Genomic DNA, 18,659 nt, shown 5'->3' with positions numbered 1-18,659 from the left:
CTGGCGCTGGCCGCCTCGCCCCGCGCTGGGGCTGTAAGTGGCGTTGTCTCCGGCACCCCACCCCAAGCGGGTTGGTGCGCGAGGCTCTCCGGGCCCCGGGCGGGGTTGAGGTCAGAGAAAGCTTCCCGCACCGGGTGTGAGCTCTGAGCCGCCAGGGCTTCTCCGAGTGACGGGAGGGGGAGAAGTGTGGTTAAGACCCCGGGGTCAGCAGGGTCGACCCCGCGGAGAAGGGCTGCTTTTCTAGCCGGCAGTGGCTTTGGAAGAGGAGCTGCGAAGCTTTGTGTGAGAAGCAGGAGGTACGAAGATGAGCGGAATGTTTCTTTCGTGCGTCTGGGAAGAGTTGAAATGAATCCAGTATCCAGAAGGCTACAGATTGTTTTTGTAGTAAAAACTTGAACTTTTGCTCACTCTGCGGGATTTGGAATGTTTGAATGGGAATAGCTCTGTAAATTGATCAAACGCTTTTATTTCCTCGAAGGAACATCGCTAGTGATGTTCCTTTTCTTGAGTAACAGTAGTTTGAATCAGTTGTCTGTGTAGCCGGTTTTCAAGGGAGGATGTTTGCTCCGTTTTCCAGAATATTAAATCAGGATGGATGGTCATCACCTACCCCCGTGGAAGGAGGAGTGAAAAAATTTGTTAGCATCCAAACTAAATAAAACACCAGAAACTAAACCGTAGAGCCTTAGAGTTAGCAACTTAAATACAGTGAAAGAAAATTTATCTTTCTGAAAAACACCAGTCGTTTTCAAAAACAAAAGCTAGACTGAGGGTGCCAATTATTACTAATAACTACTGTCTACTAAGAGCTTACTATGATGTAGATGCATAAAGTACACAAAGGTACATTATCCAATCTTCACAACCGAGCCCTTAGGGCTAGTGACATTTGCCCCGTTTTATAGATGAGGAAACTGAGGTGCAGAGAGGTTTCGTACTCAATTACTAAGAGCTGGAGTTAGGATTTGCAACCAGGGCTTAGTGTTTCCAAAACCTATACACCTTAATATATATATCTGTTTGGCATAGCCTATTTTTCTTTCTCAGTTCTCTAATGAGCAATTGATTTTTAGTATTCACTTCTAGATTTTGCTCTCACAATTCGAAAATCCAGTTGGCTTTCTGGCTCCTAGTACATTCCTGGAGTCCCCTCACTCTAGGCCTACATGAGGGGAAACAATGGATTTTTGACATTGGTCTAAGAATAGGGGCAAGATAAATGTGTGGACAGGTAGGAGAATCAATATTATTATGCTTCAAACATAAGTTACATTTCCACACCACTATTAACTTGAATAACAATTAATTCTTTTCCACCTAGCCTAACAGACAGAGTTTTCCTGGATTTAAGAACAGTATTGGAGTAATTGATGTACAGAACATTGCTCAGTCAGTGCCGTGGAGGAGCTTACAGACTGCACTGGCATGCACACAATACAAAGCTGATTCAGGTGCTAACACTCTTAAGTCTAGACTACCTCAGCTGGTCTGCCTGCCCTTGTTGGTTATGTTGATGGTTCACTCCATCCTTTCAGACATACTGGAGAAGCTCAGTGCTTTTTAAAATTTATAATTTAGCTTCCTTTTTAAGAACTTGCAGTTCCTTATTGTCTGGGTGTCAGTTTGGGATTTCTCTGCTCAGCTTCTGCTCTCTCCAACATAGATTTCTCTAGGGAAATTGATTCCTGGGCCCTAGTACACAGTTTAGTACCTCTGTATTTGCCTCCATATCCTATGTGAGAATGCTGTTTGCTTCCTTTCTGCCATTTCATAACTTTTTTCTTTGAAAACATGCTTGAAACCCAGCTCTGTATTAGTGCCTCTTGAATGTCTCTTCCTTTCTTTGTATGCATCCATTCATTTAGTCCTGCCTGTGTTATCCTTCAAATATAGTTGCTTTCCAGTGTTTTTCTCTTTTTGGCTTTTCTATAGGCTACTGCCAAGCTAATCTTTCTCAACCATCCCTACAAAGGGTTTATAAGATTTTCCATTTGTATTCAGCACTTAGGCTTATGATTAAGGCCATCTCTGAGTATCCAACACTTCTCACTATTGCAAACCTCAATTCAAACGATTTCTGATTTCCCACTGACTCTTGACTTTTCAGCAGTTTCACTACATACTCAATTTTGCCCCTTTTGGGAGTGTGAGGAGAGAAGTTCTCAGTCCTGACTTCCTGTACTGGTTTAGTTCTTGAAGTCTTTATTTCCCTGAACTGTATAACACTGCCAGTTTGTGCTGTCTGTTTCTGCTGTCTTCTGCACTGTTTAACTATATTCTCGAACATGTTATAGGTACCCAGAGGGCCAGGATCATGGCTTTTTGTTTCTTTTACACAGAATCTAGCACTGTGTTTTATATTCAGTTCCACGTAAATGCTTGTTGATTAAATGAATTCCATTTGACCGAACATTTATGTAGAATTTATACTGTCGCATGTAAGTACAGTTTATGCAATATTAATTGATAATTCTGTATATATATTCAGGACAAACCATGTGATGTGAAAGAAGCAGTTGGTTATTAGATTTGGTTATTGGTCCCAACTTCACCTCTAGTTATGCAGAAAATGGGGATGATACCTACTTTTCCTAATTCATGAGATCATGAAGATTAAATAAGAAAGTTGTATCGAAGTTTGAGGTTGCTGCTTGATATTAGTAGTAATAGGTAGAGCTGATGTTCAACCAGCAATTCCCACTGGGCCATGTGTGTTTTGATTGATCAGACATCCTTTCTGATGGTTGGTACCATTATGGTGCCAGTTGTTAAATATTCTTAATATTACCCCTGTAGAGAAGCATCAGTATTCAAAGAGGGAAATAATTAATGTAGGCTGAAATGATTGGGAGAGGCTTCTTGCACACTTTAGGACTTAAACTGACTTTGAAGGGTGGCTAGGATTCAACTGGGCAGAGAGGGTGATTTTATGAATATTAAGCTCTCTCTTTGTAAGCTGTGTCCGTACCTGTCCCGGGGCCTAAAACAGGGCAGAAATCAAAGCTTTTATTGACTGGCTGATAAGTTACTCTTTAGAATTAAGTTCCTTATATATACTGTGGTTTGGATGTATTGACTACTATTATTTTTTTCCCACAATTCTGAAAGTTCCATAATGTGTGACCAGAAACAAATCAGAAAGGTAATCTAAGTGGGATAAGTGAGGGAGAATATTATGGGGTGCCCACCAAGACTAGACATTTTAATGGTGAAAGTCGTAAGTCTCTTTAGTTTACAGATGGAAAAGCACGACTAAAAGATGTGAATTTTTCAGAGTCTGGCAGAACTGAGACAGGAACTTTAATTTTCTGATTCCAAATCTTGTGCCCTACATGGCTCTTTAAAATGTGAAGGACTTGGAATGGGGGAGGACAGGGTTAATGGATTGACTTACCTAAGTGAAGTTATCTTGAATTTTACGGGACTTATAAAAAGTGACTTCTGTAGGTGGGAGGGAGTGAGAATGAAGGTTATAAAGTCCTCTAGAGAATGTCAGTATCTTTTTTATGTTGCTGTTAAAAGGACCTGGTATAGTGCTTATTGATTAAAAAAACTAGACTGAACATAGTTTGGAAGATGGCTAACAATTTGGGGTTTAATTGAAAAGAAGTGTAATTGAAAGGCCCTGCAGTACTTGGTTAGGTTTAGAATTTTAGATGATCGACTTTATTAGTGAAATTAAATCGGGAACTGACATGCTCTAAATAATCAAGAGGGAGATAAATCTTGTTCATGTGGGGAGGGCCTCTTTTTGAAAGGTCCTTCTAGGCCTAGTTGAAACAGTTATCCGAGCTCCATATCATTCTTGTCGAACTGTTGTGTTGCATCAGATACATTCGTGTCTAGTGAAGTGGGGTTTGTAAATGCCATTGTTCTATGGATGGCCTTTTTGATGTGAGAGAGAACATGACTTTTCAAACTGCAGAACCCCCTGCACATCTGACAAACCGCATACTTTTTACTGTTCTTTCTTACCCGTGACTTACGTAATGCAAGTTCTCAGAACAGATGGACTGTGGTTTGATATCATGTGATTGGGTCACATCTTTGCTTCCTGCTTCTGGAATTGAGGGCAGATGCTGGTGTGTTTCTCAGGGATTTTTATGCTTTGACCCACAGTGCTGGCTCTAGAAAAGTTTTGGAATCTTCTGAAAATTTGTGGTCTATCTTGACCCAGCCTAACTCCAATACTTAAGATAATATTTAATGCCTTTCTTTACTGAATTTTCTCAATATCAAATCCAGCAGTCTTCATAAACATTTAAGACTTGCTGCTACTCTGAATTAAATCCAGTACAGTTTTGGCTCAGATAATGCAGGTAAGTTTCTTATGGTTACCACAGTCTTAGGTATGAACTTATGATTAGTTGATTTGTAGGTGTTCTTTGCTTTAGATTAATACTTTCTCAAACATTGATGGAGTTAGTCTGGTTTTATGGGTCCGGTTTTATAGATCAGCTCTGGCATTTTGTAAAACTGCATTCCAGAGTGTATACTCTTTACAGCACAACATGCTGTTTTCATATACAGTAAATATCTTGTTATGGTTACTTCATCAGAAAGGTTTTTTTTTTTTTTCTTTTTCTTTTTAAACCATGAGAATTTGCTTCAGCTTGTCTTAATTACAGTTTGCCTCTTTGCAACTGCAAGTTACTCAGATGCTTGCAATTTTTCTTTGACATTATATTTTTAGGTAATTTGAATCCAGTGAGTCTAATGATAGTTAATTACTCACTATTTGTATTGATTTATATAGATTCATACCAGTCTCCTTGCTTTTCAAAGTGACATAAACACAGACTTGAAAATAACTGAAAATTTGAATTAGAAAAAAGAAAAAAGCTGTCACTATCCATCATTAACATTTTGGCTTTATCATCCCCCATGCATTTTTTTTTTTTAATTGTTATTTGTGTCTATAGCACCTTGTCTTTTTAGGTGTTCTCCCATCCAAGTACTAACCAGGCCTGACCCTGCTTAGCGTGCAAAATCAGACATGGGGTTTGTTCAGGGTGGCATGGCTGTAGACCATGGACCATGGCTCCACTGGGGCGCGAACCCAGGACCTTTTGCGTGTAAAGCAGATGTGCTAACGCTACACTATGGAACTATGTCCCCCAATGCATTTTTTTTATTAGTTTTAATAAAATCATTCTTTAATCATTCTGTCTCAGTAGTTTATCAAAGCTAAGAAAAATGTTTTGAAGTTGGTAAAGAGTTTTAGCTTTGGGAAGAAATAGTTCATTTAACCTTAGCAAATATTTAATAGTGATCAACACATAGGAAGTATAGAAAAAGAGGGAGACTTGCTTTCAAGAAATATGATGCTGGGGAAATATAATGACTATAGATTCAATAATAGCAAGCACAGAGACTACTTTATAGAGATGGTGGGACTTGATCTCTGTGTGCCTTGCAGGATGGATAGTGTTAAGCATAGATGAGAGGTGGAGGGAAAGCACTCCTAGTCAGGGGAGGGTATATGAAAAAGGAGCATGCTAAATTTCAACGATTCAGGGGGAAGAATGGAAATTCAGAATGTAAAGGGTGGGTTTAGAGAATTATGGGCTTTGAAAATTAGGGGGATGGTTTTAATGTGGAAAAAAGAATGTTAACTACACCACAGAAGAAATAGAGCAGGGTGGCTGCCTAGGAGGTTTCAGAGTTGGTATGATGGCATTGGGAATGGAGTGGAAGGATGGCTTCATGACATTTCAGAAATCAGAGTAGCTGGTATTAAGACCTTTGCATGGCCACTTTCTTGCCTGAGTGCTCTTCTCCCGCATATCTGCATGGTCTCCTCCCTTACTTCTTCCATGTCTTTGCGCAAATGTTACCTTTTTCTCAGTGAGGTTTACCCTGGCCCCGCTCTTAAAAATTGCCATGATCTTACTCTCCTTTTTCTTTTTTGTAACAATGTCTTCTGAAATTATGTATTTACCATGTTTATTGCCTCTTTCCTACTAGAATCTAAGCTTCTTGAAAATGGATATTTTTGATTTTGTTCACCAGTGTATCTCAAGTGCATAGAAAGTTCCTGGTGTATCACAGGCACTCAGGCAAATATGGCTTCAGGTCATGGTTGTGATTTTATAGGTGTCACCTTTACTGTCTCTTGGAGCTCCCTGATGGCTGTCACATTAAATGCTTTTCATGTTATTTTCTCCACAAACCAAACACTGGTGCAGTCATATCTCAAGACCATCTTTATTTTTCTCTTTGGATTGACCTAACTTGTTTGTTTCCTTTCTGTTTTGAAGGCATTCAAATCATGTGACTTGGTTGCCAGAAATTTAATAACATCTTTGTTTATGCGAGTAGATATAAGAACCCCCACATATTTGCCTGGAATTAGATTCTAATCAGTATATCTCTCTGGGATTCACTTTTCAAAGGAGCATAACATCTAACTTAAATGATAGTTATGAAGATAGTGTATCATAGTGTCTATAAAGTACCCAGCACACACATAGCCTGATATCAATAGATGGTCAGTAAACGAGAAGTATTATATATTTAAGCTAAAGAATGTCTTTTGGAAGAGGAAATACATATCTGTAATGAAGAACTGTAATGAATTGGTAGACTGAGAGGCAGATTTCACTCCGTGTGAGGATTTTCTATCAATGGAAACATAAAATGGAGCATTATAAGGTCCTATGTTCCTTGTCACTGGAAGTATTCAGGCAGAGGCTGGATAACCTTCTGTCTGAGAAGTGGGAGAAGGAAATTCTTGTGTTAGGTGGGAGGTTGGAATTGATTAACTCCAAGTTCTGTCTACTCTCGAATTCTGTACTTTTAGGTGTAATCCAAGCTTCTTTGTTCACTGCTTTTAGCTAGCACACAGGCTTTATACTTATCTAACATTTACGGCTTTGAGAAGAGCACTATTTTGTAACTTTCGTATTGTATAGGAAAAATTTATTCATTGATTGGCTTGTGTACTCTGGCCATTTTTTGGAAAAGAATTTAGGACACTTGAAATAAAAACAAGCAGTAAGACCAAAACTAATGATCAGAAACATAAGAACCAATAAGTGAAAGAGGAAAAGAAAGAGAACAGTTACCTATAACTTTGAGGAAAGCTTTAGTATTTGTGCATGATACTTACCTCTGAGTTTTCTAGCAGTGAAGGCAATAAGGGCACCTGAGAGTTTGCATAGATCTCATTGCCAGTTATTGAGAATTCATGAGGACACTGCCATCGTCCTTAATAATGTGGAGCCCCAGACACGAAGATTGCAATGAGAGGAGACTCTCCAAGTGGTAAAAGGTTCCTGGACCTGGCAGGCCTGATTCTTGTTTTTTCACCTTGGAATCTGTAACGTGTTTTGAGGGTTTGGTTTAGTACTGCCGCTACCATATTTCTTCTCCATTAAAGGCTCTGATCCAAGTAGGAACACACTAGTCTTACCCTACTGCCAACAGAACAGCTGATGGAAGGCTGGAACGTTTAAATCAAGCTTTGCTTAAAGCTAGAGGATAATGAGTAGAGAGCAACATGAAACTATTCAACCTGGCTTTACAAAGACGTTTTCTTCATGTCCATATCTTTTGGCCTGTCTCCATTTATCAGACATCATCTGGGTACTGCAACCAAAGGTGAACAGAGCCAGACATTTACCTTTCTTCAAACAAGCCCAAGACAGCAGGGTCTAGAGGGTCTTTGCTTGGGTTTCTTGTTTGAAAAACTGCCTCCTTTGTGGGTGAGGGATGTTAGAAATGACCTCCTTTAGGGGAGACCACACTTACTTAGAGAGCGTGGCCCTACATAAGTGGGTTGCATGGTAACCCCAATATTTATATAAAATATATCCACATATGTTACCATAAAGGACATTCTTTGGTTAGAGATATGCTGATTCAACTGGGAAAAACAAGTTTCTCCCTGCTCTTGAGCAGAATCTATTATAGAATTCTTCGTATAAGGACCACTGGGAAATAAAGTGAAGAATTTGGTTTTATTCTCCATGACTTGAGTGGATTCACTTTCTTATCCTGTAGTTACTGAGCTACTTTAGGCCTATTCCGGTGTTTCCTAGTCTAACCAACAGGGCTGACCCTCTTTATTTTTGTTCACTCGCTTCAGAGTAACCGTTCCATCTAGATTTTCTAGGTGTGAACCTCACTGATTACATAATAGTGTGTATTTATAGTTCTAGGACACCTTGTGCAAGCATCCTGTTACATTTCTACAATATAAGATCTTTAAATATACATTGAAATACAAATAGTTCTCACAGATGAAAGCGAAAACAAATGGCTTTTCCTACTGGAAATGAGGACTGATACACATACTTGGAAGCACTGAACATGGAGGAGATAGTTAAACCTAAAGAGGAATATAAAGATAGAAAAGCAGTAACTGTAGTTTTTCATTTATACCAACACAATATATGTATGGAGCTCTTTTTTCCTTGATGTATTCATTTCCAAATGGAACCATAATGTGCTCTAATTGAGTCTCTTTGTTTAGCACATGGCTGTTGATTTGAGTACTTTCTGCAGTTGAAAAACTGACATTATAATTTTGTTATTCAGTGTGCAACAGATTTAAATAAAAACACCAAGATTGTGTATTGTAGATTTCTTTCAACAATAATTATATGTAATTATTTTACCAAAATAAACAAGTTGAAGTAGTTTTAGCTATTTTATCTCATTCCACATTTTGAAAAAAAATTACAAACCAGGGGCCAGAGTTTGCTCATGTTTCTCAATGAGGAAAGATAATTTCTGATTGCTAGTTCCATCTAGTTCCACCAAAGCAGTGTGAAATTGGTGCTAGTGAAGAGTACTGAAGATGTAGAAGCGAGGTGCAACTGGAGAGGGGCTGCATGCTACTAAAATCAGTTGATAGTTTTCATAAAATGAGGTATCTCAAAAATTTTAAGGGACCTATAAAGATTAAATGAGCTTGTGCACATAACACTTGTGGCAAGCTTCCCGGCATATAGAAAACATGAAGTAAATGATAATTGTTATTAAGAAAATTGTTTTTCATAGCATCATTGAATTGTTAGGCTAGAAAGGACCGTAACTAAGGGGGACATGAATATCATTTTGTCTGGCTTTATATAAAAATGAGGAAACGGGCTCAGAAGTTACATGACATTTCAGGATAGTAGGGATATTTTCAGGATCATTCAGCTAATGACTGAACAGGAATCTGGCTTCCTCCTCACTTAGAACTTCATTTAGTATCCCTTTTCTGATTCAAGCCTTTTTTAGGGAGAATGATTTTCTTTTTAATTGCCTAAATTTATGAAAGATCTCAAATCAGACCCCTAACAGATAGACACATAGATAGGTAAATAATGATAAAGTCAATATAGCAAAATAGTAACAATTATAGAATTTAGGTGATGGGCGTATAGGTATTCACAGTTCTATCAGTTTTTCCGAATGCTTGAAATGTTCATAATAAAATGTTGGAGGAGGAAATTGAAAAAAAAACTATAATATCTTCTCACCCCAGATGTGTTTCTGTTACTGATCTCTAAACACAGACAAACCAGCAGTACTTGGTATAGCCAAAGGAAATAAAACCACCGAAGGTCCAGAACCCTTGGAAATGCACATTCTAGGCCCTTTCCTGACATTTACCAGGGATTGAGAACCACAGGGTTGTCTTGACTTTTCTTTTTCTTTCTTTTCTCTCTCCTTTTATCTTCTTAAATTACAAATGATAGTTGTGCATTGCAGATTTGAAATTCCCTAACCCACCAGCAAACAAGCCAATTAGCACAATTAGCACTGTAGATCACTTTCCTGTGAGCCAGTGCTCTATTTTTTTTTCTTTCCATTGTTTTGCTTTTTATTTTCCCATGGTAAATTTTACTTTTGTTCTCTCCTTATACTTAATCTATTTAATAAGCTTGAGTCTTTCTGTTCTCACATAGTCTTTCTCCCCAAGATCACACTTTGTTTTTTTCACCTTACCCTTAAAGAAAAAAAGCCACATATTCTTTTAGCTAGGGCCTTTCCACTCTTTCTCATCTATCCTTTAAGTTTCGTCAGATCCAGCCTCCCCTTGCCTTGTGATGGGAGAAGGAGATAAACTGAGTTTTAGGAGCCAGGCAGAAACCTCAGGGGATACTCTTTAAGGTCCACCAGACTCAGAATTAGCTGTGCATTGCAAACAGATGGTGTGCCCTAAGGAAATAGTTGCCCTGAGCGATTGGGTGCTTGTATCTAATTTAGCTCAGAGATCCTGGGACTGGGAAAAAAGTCTCATGGAGCAAATGAGTATAATCACTTATGAACTATTCTAAACCATAGCTAGGGCCTAGTAGTTATTGACTTGTGTACAGATGTCATAATTCCATGCTGAATATACTTATCCTACATAATTCTATATGGAATAATTCTGTGCTGTACCTTCAGTTCTTTGAAACATAAGTAATATCAAGCCTTGGCAGACCCTTATCTTTTAATAACCAACCCCTTACTAGAGGCTTTCTTCAGTAACATAATGCCAGGATCAATGCTACCAGCAATTCGAAACCTATATTCCTAATGTTAAATCTCTAGATATCTATATTTTGAGGTCTGAAAATTTTATTAAGTTCTTTACAATGCATCCCAATCCCCAGTTTTTATATATATATAGTTTAGTCTTAAAGGGTAAGCGTTCTTGAAAGGAGTTGAGACAACGCTAGATGCTTGATTTCTCCTGCTCCCAAGGGAGGCCATGGATTCAATGGTTAGAAATTTTGTAAAATATTTTAAGAATACTATGAAAATATATTATAAAATATTATAAAAGCCCCTCTAGTTTGGCTGGGCTTTTCTGTCCTTGCTTGGTTTAATTCAGCTATGTTCTTCTAGATGGCTGCAACTAGAATCGAACTGCTTGTTTTGACGTTTTGTTTGACAAGGAAAATGAACATTTCAGACTAGGGGAGGCAAGAAAATTAAAGCTTGTATAACAATATTTGTATTTCATCAGGTCTCCGAGATTTCTAACAGTATCTATCATCCATCTTATGGCTAAATGTAGTCATTTTTACTTCGTTCTGCAAAGGGGTGAGAGTGCATAAAGCTAAATACCAGGTGACTCAGCCAAGAGTAGAAAGTGTGACTGCTTCTGTGGAGCAGGAAATAGGAGGTGTTGAGTGTCGGGGAGCTGCTACCTCTGTGTGTCTGTGTGCATATGTGTGTAAGTGTAACAGTCTTGTAGATCTATTTGACACCTTAAACTCTGTTCATACATAACTTTGTTAAAAATAAAATCTAAGTTAAAAAATTGTAAATATATGGCAGTTGTAAGTTCATGAATGCTTGGTAAATATGAAAGGTTGAATTCCCTTTTGACAGATTCTTACATTGGGTTAATACACACAGGCCTACAAATCTAGCTTTTTTTTTTTTTTTTTAAGAGACACTTAAATTAACATCAAAAAGTTGAAAATAGTGGAATAGAAAAAGGCAGATCTGACAAAAACAAAAAGATAGCTGTGATAAGATTAATACCTGACAAAATAAAATTCAAGCTACAAAAGCATGGAAGGGAAGAGGTGTATTTTATATTGATAAAAGAGGTACCATTTCTCAAGACATGCCATGAATTTTTATGCAACTAATAATAAAATAGTGTCAAAATATATAAAGCCAAATTGTTAAAAATACAAAAAGAAATGGATAAATTCACTGTTTATAGATTAAGAAAGCAATATTTGAATAACAAAGATTTAATGTATTTCAGTTTTGCAATCATGAACACTATTTTTTAAAAATTACTTCTGGAGTTTTCTAGGAAATTGATAATATGGAGATCTAGAAAGAACATCCAAATTAAAAATTAACGACTAAAGAAGAAGAAGAAGAGGAGGTGGAAGAAGAAGAGGAGAAAGAAGCAGCAGCTGCCAAAATACTATATCTACTTGGAAATAATATTTTTCTAAATAATTCCTGGGTTGAAGAAGTTACAATTATAATTACACATCATTTAGAAATGAACAAGAGTCCTACATATCAAAAACTAGTGGAGTTTTGCTAAAGCAGTACCCAAAGGAAAATTTGAAAGCAGGAAGATTGCAAATCAAGCTAGAGGAAGAATAAGTAAGTAAACACAAAGAAAATAAGGATTTAGGAAAAATTTTTTTGATCCATAAAACCCCAAATTGGTTATATGTAAACACATTATTAAAGCAGACAAATATTTGGTAAATCTAAAAAGGAAAAGACATCAGTGGAAAAATGGCAGAGGAGAATGGTGTCTTTTTTATTAATTTTAAGATATTTTAATGTAGTCCAACTTCAGTTTTTTTTTTAAGGTTAGTGCTTTTCGAATCCCATTTGATTAATGTTTGAAATGTTTTTCTCTGTTTTCATCTAAAAGCCTTCTTTTACCTTTCCATTGAAATGTATAGTCAGTCTGGAGTTGATTTTTGATTATGGTATGAAATGGGTTTTTTTTTTTTCCCGTTTTTAAATAGTATGTTTGCCCAGTTGATCCGGCACTATTTGTTGGTAATACCTTCCTTATCCCAGTGCCCTACAGTGTCACCTTTATCATAAGTAGAGGTACATATGAGGGTCTCTGTTCTGTTGGTCTGTTTGCCAATACTACACTGTCTTTAATTATTACTATTTTATGGTGTGTCTTACTATCTAGTAGCATAGGTCTCCCAAAAGCATTGTCTCCCAAGATTGCTTTGGCTGTTCTTAGGACGTTTTTATCTGCTTCTTAATTTACACACACACCACACACACACACACACACACACACACAAATAGTAGGATTTTTTATTTGATTTTGTTGAAACTACAGATAACTGCAGAATTTTGACATCTTTACAGTATTGAATCTTCTAGTGTGGAGGCTGACATGTTCCTCTATTTATAAATAAGTAAATTTTATTTTATATCCTTTAAAATGTCTATCAAATAAGTAAGGCTTTGAAATTTTCTCTGTGGAGGTCTTACATGCCTTTGTTGAATTTATTCCTAGGTCTTTGATTTTTTTTATGCTTCTATAAATGATGTACTTTTAAATTGTTGTTTTCTGTTTATTGTTGGTTTAAGAAAAGCTGATGACTTTTTTGTATAGTGACTTTTTTGTTTTATGAGTAGGTGTTTAATTTTATCAAATATTTTGTTTACATCAAGATGATTATATGATTTATTAGCATTTTCCTAAACTACCTTTCTTATTCCTGACTCTATGTATAGTATCTTTGTATGTCATCTCCCTGGAATGACCTTCCTTAAACCTTAGTTTCGTGTTAATTTTTGAGAGAAATCTCCCTTTTCTGTGCTCTCTCTGCACTTTGTATACATTACCCTTTATCAGTGGCATGTTTGTTTTCTGCATTACGTCGTGAATTTCTTGAGACTAGGAATCTGGTACTAATCATCTCTGTCCTCTTAAAGGTATATTCTTTCATACACGTTCTGCACTATGTAGATTTTGACTTAATACATCTCAGGAGGGTTAGTCTACATTTGTACATAGAAAATATCATCATGGTTTTTGGTAGCTATATGGTCTTCCATTTTATAATATCATGTTATTATATCAGTTTTATTAATTAGATGCATAGGAAAAATTAGAAACAATCTTATGTAAACTATTAGGAAATTAATAGCCATGTATGTAAGCCACTTTATAGATATACAAGTATAGGCTACATTCCATTCCTTCTGGGGCAGAGGGTAATTAATGTTCATTTGTAATTTTGAAAGTGTAGGGCTGCCCCTCCATTTATCCGGAGAGACGGGATTCTAAACAATGGGATATTTTACATCAGATAGGCTTGAGGGAGGTACCTAAGTGGGAATTTTGGAAAGTTGAAAGGAGAGCACTGGGAGACAGGAAAAGAACTTTAAAAATGAAAATAATAAAAGGTAAAAGAAACTGTTTGCTTGGTTATTTTATTGAGGACCTGGTGGTAGCAACCACTCATATGCTAAAGAGCTATTTCTTGGACCTGTAGTCGAGAAACACAAACTGGATCTCCTGTGTGCCAGGACCTAGAGATGCAGAAATGCATGAAGCACTAACCCAGTTCCTGAGCTGAGGAAGTTCACAGCTTAATGAAGAAAATAGATAAATAATTAGAAAATGAGGTGCTGTGCTGTAATTGTTTGTACTTTTAAGATGTTAATTTAAGTTGAATTTGACAAAAAATGAAAACGTGATGTTAGTGTTTGTTGTAACTTATAAAATAACAATATTACTATTTAAAGGAGTGTAGGGTTTTGTTTTCCAAATTTCAGTTCTTTTCCATTTATTGAAAATTTTCCTAAAATGTACTCAGATTATATTTTGAAGAAAATTCATGTTTTGAAGACAAAATAAGGCTTGAAATTATGTCATGCTTAATTTTCTTTTTATCTTTCCTTCCCAATCTTTTTTTAATTAAGTTTATTAGGGTAACATTGGTTAATACAATTATATAATTTTCAGGTGTACATTATCATTTAACATCTGTATATTCTATTGTGTGTTTACTACCCAAAGCCCAGTTTCCTTCAGCTACCATATATTTGATCCCCTTTACCCACTTCACCCTCCCCCTAACCCCCTATATTTGATCCTCTTTACCCCATCTACCATCCGCCTCCTCCCTAACCCCCTACCCTCTGGTAACCACTAGTCTATAGTCCATGTCCATGAATCTCTGTTTGTCCTGTTCCTTTGTTGCTTTTAGGTTTATATCCCACATATAAGTGATATCATGTGATTTTCAACTTTTTCAGTCTGGCTTATTTCGCTTAGCATGAGTATCTCGAGTTCCATCCATGTTGTCACAAATGGCTAAATTTCATCTCTTCTTATGGCTGAGTAATATTCCATTGTATGTATGTACCACAGCTTCTTTAGCCAATCATCTGTCGTAAGACACTTCGGTTGCTTCCATGTCCCGGCCACTGTGAATAATGCTGCTATGAACATTGGTGTGCAGATATCTTTATGGATATGATTTTTAAGTCTTTGGAGTAAATACCCGGTAAAGGGATTGCTGGATCATATGGTAGATCAATTCTTAGTTTTTTGAGGAAGCTCCATACTATTTTCCTTAGTGGCTGTACCAATTTGCAGTCCCACCAACAGTGTATGAGGGTTCCTTTTTCTCTGCATCCTCTCCAGCATTTATTACTTGTCCGGTTGATTCTAGTCATTCTAACAGGTGTGAGATGGTATCTCATTGTGGTTTTGATTTGCATTTCTCTAATAGCTAGTGACGTTGAACATCTTTTCATATGTTTGTTGACCATTTGTATATCCTCTAGGGAGAAGTGTCTGTTGAGATCCTTTGCCCATTTTTTTTATTGGATCGTTTGTTTTAGGAGTGTAGGGTTTTAGACCAATCTTTTATTTAGTGCAAGAGATCCCTACTTTATGAACTCTGACTTTGTCATTAAGCTTCTGCTTAAATATCTGTAATGACAAAGTCATAACCTTCTAAGACAGCCAGTTTCATTGTGGGGAAGGTCTGTAGTTAGGAAATGATTTCTTATGAAACAAAATTAAAACATCCTGACCTTATGATTTGATTTAGTATAGGAGTAAGATAAGTTGACTCAGTTGCAGCATCTATAAAAATGAGGTGATTGTCTCCACAGCTAAGGTACCTTTCAGATCAAACTTTATTGATTTAGTTCTTTGAATCTCTGACTCATATTTACATAGCAGATTGATATTCAAGTAACACTTACTGATTACTTATTATATTGGACATTTGTGGGATTTTGTGCCCAATTCTCCCTCTCTTTCTCCCATCACCATGGCTACAATTAACAGTAAATGCTGTTGACTCTTTTTAAATCTGTTGTCAAACAGATTCCCCAAATCTGCTAAGCAAATCTTTATCCTAGGCTTGTGTGGTTTATTTGATTTTGAACCTAAATGAAGGTCTGTGTATTAATTGCCCTATTGAATCTCATCTTGCCATTTAAACGGCCTATTCTTAGTGTGCTTTGCTCTGATAGCAGTTAACATTATATCAGCTAATTCAATGAAGCTGAAGAAACTAGAAAATGGAGATATTGTAGAAAAACAAGTGAATGAGAACTTAGAGATGCCTCCATTCTCCAAAGATGGAGGTATATGTTAAATTATAAATGATGCTTTTTAAAATACTTTAAAGGTAGCAGAAGTAAGTGAAATTTATCTGGAGAAATGTCTAGATAAATCATGGTATTTTGATAAGCTCCCTTTGACGTTGTTGCTTCAGGGTGATAACCCAAGGAGGCGGAATTAAGAACCAGTGAGTCCTCGGAGGAACAAAACCAGGGCTGGAGGGAGTTGGTGGTCAGGATGTTAGCCTTGTTCAAAGGTATGCAGCATGTTTTTTAAAAAAGAAGAAGAGAACCTTCTTTTCCCAGAGGTAGAAAAAATATGAAAGAGAGGACAGGCCTCCTTGAGATGGGGCATAGCATTGGGAGTGGAGAGAAGAGAGGAAGGCAGATTTCTCAGAAGAACTGGAGTGAAGGAATAGACTAGATATCTGGTAATAAGGGTTGACATTAGTACATGAAAGGATTTGTTATAACTTCTAACTTTTGCCTTCACCTTTGTCAACAGTGGTGTGATCTGTCTTTAACTATGACTAAGCAGACTGAATAAAGGGCATTATGCATATTAGGCTCAAAACCTGCCTGATGGTGCATATTTGTAATATTTAGAATTACTCTCACTGTGTAATAAAGTATAATTGTGCTATAGGCAAGGTAAAGATAAGGGTCATCACCAGCAAAGTCAGAGTGGTGAAAAGATTGGAATTTCATCTCTGGTAAGAGAAATCTTCATTCTCTTCCTTTTAAAGTGCTGAGCTATCTCATTAAGAAGGAACCTAGGAGTTCTTTCAGGGACTTTTTTTTTTTTTTTTTTTTTTAATGACAGATATCAGTAAAAGAATAATGCTGTATTGGTTTTGAAAATGTTGACTTTGCACTAGAAGGCAAGCCAAGCAGAATGTTTCCTGAAAGGCAATTAAAATATGAGTTTGTAGCACAAGTGCAAGGCCAAGAAGTTGAGATGTAGATCTGAGATGTAGCAAAGGAACTGAATGGTGCAAGTAAGTTAAGGAAGTATAGTGTCATGTAAACTAATAAGGAAAGCTGTGTCTCATACTCTAAAAATTTTTAGAAAAGAACACTGAATTCAACAGAATTTCAGTCAGATGTTTCAGTCAAGTTCTTGATGGGGGGAAGATGGGTGACAGAAGACCAACTAACAGAGTTGAAAAAGGAGAGTACTAAAGTGTATGCGTAAAAAGAGGGACAAGTTGTATAAACATTGTCACTCTAGGCCTGGGAAGACAAGGTTTCTGGTACTAATTTTTATTTAATCAACAAGGCTTGTAGAAATGTCTGTTCCATATACTGTTCACAGGCTGTCTACCTTTCCATTTCTCTAGCCAGGTAGGTATATAGGCTTGTGACTCAACCCTTCATAACCCTGGCATTAGGTAGAAGTAATAGTGTTTTGATTTGTGACCTCCAGACACACTGGAATGAGGCAATGATAGAAACTTCCTTTATAGTTGGGACCAAGAGCCAGAATCTCAACTTGAGACTTTTCACTCTAATACTATAATACAGTGAAGACGGTAACCCCAAAGGTCTTGCTGTCTCTCTTTATTATTGTCACTTCTTTGACAGCTAGTTTGGTTTCTGACAGTCCTTCATATCACACCAACATCTGCAAACTTCAAAAATTTTGTGATTTATTTCACAATCTTTGGGAATTTCTACTAGTAATCGTATTTCCTAGCATGAGACTGACAGTTTTCTGTGAACACAGTAGCTTTTCATTGCAATGCTGAATCATAATGAAATCTTTGTGAAGACATTTTAATAGAGATCAAGAGTAAGTTAAATTTTAGTTGCAGGAGAGGTACCAATGCAAATAATTAAAGTGATGATGAAATGAATAATACCTTCCTTGCATAGCCAAGTTTGCATGTGCATAGGTTTCAACAACAATGTCATGTCTTAACTTTTCTGTCCTGAAGCTGGAGTTTTCTCTTAACCTTGATTGTGAAGTAATATGCAGATTTCAGGTGTTAAAGTGTGGGGAAATGTGCATCTCAGAAGTGAGAAAGCCGTGGCTAATGATAGAGATGGGGGCAACAGAAGCAAAAGGTGGCCAAGGTAGGAGACAGATAGTACTAAACAGAGTTTGATTCTTATCTTTGCTATTAAGCAGAAAAGTCTAGGGATCTAAACCTATACTGTTGAACCACCTGGGAGTCTTGAAAGGCTCCAGTTAGTTAACATATGGATACCAGTCCAGAGAAGAGCCACATAGATTTTATTTGTGTTTATTTAAATCTGATGGTCTTATTAACACTTAAGATGTTAGCCGCCAAGGATGAAATCCTGCTAATGAGCAAAAAACTCCTGTCAGGATAGCTTTCTCGTCTTCATCTATCTAGCAGATTTACGTATTCTGACTCGAATGGACTGTGAAGCTTTTCTTGCTATCTCTTCTACCTCAGTAGAGGTGAAGTGCTTTGATCAGTTTCCTCAGGACTCGATCTTAATGATCTGTTTAGTGCCTTACTCTTCCATTCTAGTGAACTGCTTAAGTCCAGATACCTTGTCTTATGCAATCCTACACCCCATAGTCCTGATAGCATAGAAAGATAGCATATAAAGATGCTCGATGACAAATTGCAGAATTAAATGAAAGTGTCAGATTAATG

At 36.9% G+C, this 18,659-nt stretch overlaps 1 protein-coding gene across 3 annotated transcripts in view; it reads left to right on the top strand.

The window, feature by feature from the left end:
* Positions 1-11,736: 11,736 nt before the first annotated feature.
* The window catches only part of TGFBR1 (transforming growth factor beta receptor 1), a 34,282-nt gene continuing 27,359 nt past the window's right edge, over positions 11,737-18,659 (top strand). For 2 of the 3 annotated variants that reach the window (XM_025046530.1, XM_006911539.3), the window contains exon 1: positions 11,738-12,063. The gene's annotated coding sequence lies outside the window, so the exon portion shown is untranslated. Of the gene's footprint in view, positions 12,064-18,659 lie in introns of all 3 variants that reach the window. The other variant, XM_025046529.1, reaches the window with a different exon arrangement.

This window comes from Pteropus alecto, unplaced genomic scaffold (genome assembly GCF_000325575.1).
Source record: "Pteropus alecto unplaced genomic scaffold, ASM32557v1 scaffold114, whole genome shotgun sequence".
Lineage (NCBI taxonomy): Eukaryota > Metazoa > Chordata > Mammalia > Chiroptera > Pteropodidae > Pteropus > Pteropus alecto.
This window is presented reverse-complemented; position numbering and strand designations above follow the sequence as displayed.